This window comes from Podarcis liolepis (assembly GCF_965112155.1).
Source record: "Podarcis liolepis genome assembly, chromosome: 3".
Classification (NCBI taxonomy): Eukaryota; Metazoa; Chordata; class Lepidosauria; order Squamata; family Lacertidae; genus Podarcis; species Podarcis liolepis.
In genome coordinates, this window is record NC_139557.1 from 114,074,378 (window position 1) to 114,080,377 (window position 6,000).

Here is a 6,000-nt window from a genome sequence, read left to right on the forward strand (position 1 = left end):
GATAAAGATCCATTTGGTTGAGCATCTTGTTCTCAGGGTGGCCAACCAGCAGAGGTTAGGTCACACTGGGCACAGAAGAAGGAGGAGGAGGAGGAGGAGGAGGAGGAGGAGGAGGAGGAGGAGGAAGAAGAAGAAGAAGAAGAAGAAGAAGAAGAAGAAGAAGAAGAAGGAAAAAGAAGAAGAAGGAAAAAGAAGAAGAAGAAGAAGTGGTGGAGGAGGAGGAGTTTGGAGTTGATATCCCGCCTTTCACTCCCTTTAAGGAATCTCAAAGCGGCTAACATTCTCCTTTCCCTTCCTCCCCACAACAAACACTCTGTGAGGTGAGTGAGGCTGAGAGACTTCAGAGAAGTGTGACTAGCCCAAGGTCACCCAGCAGCTGCATGTGGAGGAGCGGGGAAGTGAACCCAGCTCACCAGATTACGAGTCCACCGCTCTTAACCACTACACCACACTGGCTCCCTGGAGTGGAGCCTTGGAGGGACCGCAAATACGATTCAAAATGGAGAGAGAGAGAGAGAGAGAGAGAGAGAGAGAGAGAGAGGTTGCCAAATGTTGGTGTTGCACAGGGCACCGCTGAAATTTGAGACCCCCACGGTCCACCACTGCAATCAGATGCCTGCAGGAAGCCTGGAAGCAGGAGCTGAGTGCAACATCAATGCTCCACACTTGCAATTCCAAGGTCCTGGTCTCCAGTGGCATGCTGCCTCCAGCAATGAAGGGAGAACATAGTCATCATGGCTAATGGTCATTGGTAGCTGTCCGTGTCAGGAACTTATCTAATCCTCTTTTAAAGTTTTCCATGTTAGTGGCCCTCACTACATCTTGCTGAAGCGAATTCCAAACGTGCCGTGTGAAGAAGGACTATCTTTTGTCTCTCCCGAACCTTCAAGCATTCAAGTTCATTGGATGGTTCGAGGTTCTAGTATTATGAGTGGAGTCCAGGAGACTTAGAATCATAGAATCATGGAACTGGAGAGTTGGAAGGGACTCCAAGGGTTATCTAGTCTACCCACCGCCTTATGATGCAGGAATCTCAACTAAAGCATCCATGATAGATGGCCATCCAACCTTTGCTTAAAAACCTCCAAGGAAGGAGATCTCCTATCTCCCGAGAGAGATTGTTGAACAGTTCTTACTGTCAGAAAGTTTTTCTGTATCTTTAGTTGGAATATCCTTTCTTGTAACTTGAAGCCATGGGTTTGGGTCCTGCCCTCCTGAGCAGGAGAAAACAAGCTTGTTCCCTCTTCCGTGTGATTTTCCCTTATCTATGTCCTCATCTAAAAAGTCCCCAATGTTGTAAGTGTTTCAGAGACTTGCTGAGTCTCCTTGTCCATTTCACTTTCCCTTTTCTGAACCTTTTCAAGTGAAGGTGATAATAGCAACATGTTTTTGGTAGAGGCAAGATTCACCCCAAGCTCATCTTGGTTCACAAAGTAGGCTGCAATCTAATAATAATAATAATAATAATAATATTAATAATAATAATAATTTATTTATACCCCATCTGTCTGGCTGAGTTTCCCCAGCCACTCGCATCAGAATAATAAAAAAGCGATAAAACAACAGACATAAAAAACTTCCCTAAACAGGGCTGCCTTCAGATGTCTTCTAAAAGTCTGATAGTTGTTTATTTCCTTGACATCTGATGGGAGGGTGTTCCACAGGGCGGGTGCCACAGCCAAGACGGCCCTCTGCCTGGTTCCCTGCAACCTCAGTTCTTGCAGGGAGGGAACCACCAGAAGGCCCTCGGAGCTAGACCTCAGTGTCTGGGTCGAACGATGGGGGTGGAGATGCTCCTTCAGGTATACTGGTCAGAGGCCGTTTAGGGCTTTAAAGGTCAGCACCAACAATTTGAGTTGTGCTCAGAAACGTACTGGGAGCCAATGTAGGTCTTTCAGGACCGGTGTTATATGGTCTTGGCGGCCACTCCCAGTCACCCGTCTTACCTGGGAGTAAGACCTGTGGGACTTTCTCCTGAGTAGACATGCCAAGGATTGGACGGATAGCCAGCAAGCCGTTCCACGGCTGTAGTACATGGTGAAATTGTGCTTCAGCTCTGTGAGCAGATGCACGAAAGTGCCCTTTCACCACAAGACAGGAAGAGTAACTTGTACTGGCAGAGCCTGACCAGAAACAGCTCTGTGTTTAATTCCCACATATACAAGGCTATCAAAGCTTTACTTCTGTTTTATTAATAGAAAGCCTCTGTCCATGGTGTATATTTAGAAGCAAGCGTGTTAGCCCAAGCTGCAACCCAAAGAGGAGATCAAGGGAAGGGAAGGAATTGTAAGGACCGCTTTGAAATTCAACGCTAAAAAAGATCTGACATGCTTTCTATCTGTAGGCATTTTTAGGTTGGGCTGGAAAATAAAAAGAAAAAACCTGTTTGTACAGAGTACGCTCGCCTGGCTGTAAGCCAAGACAGGAAGTCTATCAAAGCTAAGGGGATGTTTGAAAGCAACGAAATGCTGCGACAACACTGAAGGGGGAGAGGGGATGAAAAAAGATATTAAACGAATAGTTTCCATATCAGAAGGAGGCTTTTCCTTTACTCCTTCTAGACTGGTGGTTGCTAGCCTATTTATTCATCTGCCACACCCTTCAGACACAACTCCAGGCTCTCTGAGGCAAAAGGAGGAGGAGAACCATAGAGCTGGGCGTTCCCCAACGGCCAGAGAGGCCAACTCTGTGCATCACAAGCTCAACAGAGATCGACCTATGCAACCAAAATGGGAGCCATTTTGGACTCACAGCTGTCCATGGAGACACAATTCTGTCTCCAGGGCAGCTGTCTACCAGCTCCACCTGGTATGCAGGCTAAGACCCTACCTGCCCGCGGACTGTCTTGCCAGAGTGGTGCATGCTCTAGTTATCTCCCGCTTGAACTACTGCAACGCACTCTACGTGGGGCTACCTTTGAAGGTGACCCGGAAACTGCAATTAATCCAGAATGTGGCAGCTAGACTGGTGACTGGGAGTGGCCGCCGGGACCACATAACACCGGTTCTGAGAGATCTGCATTGGCTCCCAGTACGTTTCTGAGCACAATTCAAAGTGTTGGTGCTGACCTTTAAAGCCCTAAATGGCCTCGGTCCAGTATACCTGAAGGAGTGTCTCCACCCCCATTGTTCAGCCCGGACACTGAGATCCAGCGCCGAGGGCCTTCTGGCGGTTCCCTCATTGCGAGAAGTAAGGTTACAGGGAACCAGGCAGAGGGCCTTCTCAGTAGTGGCGCCTGCCCTGTGGAACGCCCTCCCAGCAGATGTCAAAGCAATAAACAACTATTTTACTTTTAAAAGTCATCTGAAGGCAGTCCTCTTTAGGGAAGTTTTTAATGTTTGATGCTGTACTGTTTTTAATATTCAGTTGGAAGCCGCCCAGAGTGGCTGGGGAAACCCAGCCAGATGGGTGGGGTATAAATAATAAATTATTGTTATTATTATTATAATATAATCTAGACCCAGGGTGGGCAGCCTTCAAGCTTGTCAGATCTGATTTAGTTGAGGAAGGCAAGACCGCTGATAGCTTAGCAGAGTGCCCACTGCTGACTAAGTTTTAAGCAGAGTGAACCAGGCAGAGGGCCTTCTCGGTAGTTGCACCGGCCCATCAGATGACAAGGAAACAAACAACTATCTGACTTTTAGAAGACATCGGAAGTCAACTCTGTATAGGGAAGTTTTTAATGTTTGATGTCTTGCTGTGTTTTAATTTGTTAGAAGCCGCTCAGAGTTGATTGGTATTACTACTACTACTACTACTACTACTACTATTACAGACCCTCCAAGTGTTTCTATTTTCCAGGGACAGTCCTAGATTTACAGAAGCCATTCCGGTTTCCGATTTGATACCGGAATGTCCCGTTTTTCCTTAAAAAGGTAGAGGGACCCCTGACCATTAGGTCCAGTCATGGCCGACTCTGGGGTTGCGGTGCTCATCTCACTTTACTGGCCGAGGGAGCCAGTGTACAGCTTCCGGGTCATGTGGCCAGCATGGCTAAGCTGCTTCTGGAGAACCAGAACAGCGCATGGAAGCGCCGTTTACCTTCCCACTGGAGCAGTACCTATTTATCTACTTGCACTTTGATGTGCTTTTGAACTGCTAGGTTGTCCCTATTTTCACCGAAGAAATGTTGGAGGGTATGGAGTTATGCAACCCCTGAGCCAAGGAAATAAGTAACTATATTACCTTTAGAAGACATCTGAAGGCTGTATAGGGATTTTTTAAATGTTTAATTGGTAACATATAAATGATGATGATGATGATGATGGAATAGGGCATCCCTGTTTTCATCGGAGAAGTGTTGGAAGGTATTTGTTGTTGTTGTTAAGACCCCATATGTATGGAATTGTGGTTTCACATGGATATATAGTTGCAGTTCTATTGCTACAGAGACTTTAGACCGTGCAGTATGAAAAGTCCGCAGCCAGGAGGTTTCCCTGCTTCCTTTCTGTGGTGGTTTTATAGAGAACCAAGCCATCTGCAGTGTTCAGACATCCTGTAGCCTTGGCGCAGCTACAGAGGGTTGGAGAAGAGGGTGCCATCTTCGTATCTGAGTTGGGCAAGACTCCAATATCTGGCTGGCTGGAGCCTACCCAGCCCAGAAAGGAAGTAGACATGCAAGAGAGAGAAAGAGAGAGCGCTGCAAAATTTAGGATTAAAGTTTAACCAATTAAGTCAGTTAAATTAACTAATTAAAAGCCTTTTAATAGATGGGGGAAAGGCATCCCTCATTAACCTACACAACACAAAACACTGTTGCGGTATGCAGGTTTTGTTTTATTTGTGTTTTTTTATCTTATATTTTGGAAATGTACATCCAGGTGTCTTTTTCTTTAATTTTTTGGTGGGCCCTCAAGAGAGTGGGGCCCTGAGCTATAGCTTGTTTAGCTTATACGTTAATGGGTCGTGGGTGGTGCTGTGGTCTAAACCACAGAGCCAAGGGCTTGCCGATGGGAAGGTCGGCGGTTCGAATCCCAGTGACGGGGTGAGCTCCCGTTGCTCTGTCCCAGCTCCTGCCAACCTAGCAGTTCAAAAGCACACCAGCGCAAGTAGATAAATAGGTACCACTCCAGAGAAAAGGTAAACGGCGTTTCCGTGCACTGCTCTGGTTTTGCCAGAAGCAGCTTAGTCATGCTGGCCACATGACCCAGAAAAACTGTCTGTGGACAAATGTCGGCTCCCTCAGCCAGTAAAGCGAGATGAGCGCCACAAACCCAGAGTTGTTCGTGACTGGACTTAACTGTCAGGGGTCCTTTACCTTTACCTTTAAATGTGGCACTGGTGGGGGGTAGGACAGGACAGGACAGGACAGGGAGACACCTAGAACTGCTCCAAACCTCTTTCAGTTCAGTCAGTCAGTGGAATTTAGGGGTGGTTCCAGGTTGTAGCAGTGTGTATTGGGGAAAATCATGTTCTTCCTTACATGCCTTTTTTCTGAAGTAACAAGTCCCCAAAGGGGTGGTGCTGTAAGCACTACCCTGTTTGAAAGACTAATTTCCCCACTGCCAGGCAGAAGCCAGCTCAAAAAGCAGCATTTATTAGGCCAGATAACCCCAGCGATCTCCCCAATGGCCCTTAACCTAGAAAAGCACAAGACTGAAGTGACAAAATTAGGGGTGATTTACTGATGGGCGAATCCTTCTGGCTGTTTTCACATGAGAACAGAAGATCACGTTGTGTGGAAAGGGTGGGGGAGCAGTGACCAGACACCCATGGGTGAGATTTAGCATGACACGCCAGTGTAGTGCAGTGGTTGGAGTGTCGGACTAGGACCTAGAAGACCAGGGTTCAAAACCCCACTTGGCCATGAAAATCTATGAGACTGCCTCTCAGCCTATCCTACCTCACAGGGTTGTTGTGGGTATTTAACAAGGAAGGGGAGAGGTGCACACAGGGCTGTCTTTAGCATATGCGGTGCCGGGGTGCAAAAAAACTGCCCAGCGCCCCCCAATTTGGGGGAGGGGGCAGGCCAAAGTTTATGAGCTTTTTTAGGGGGGCAGA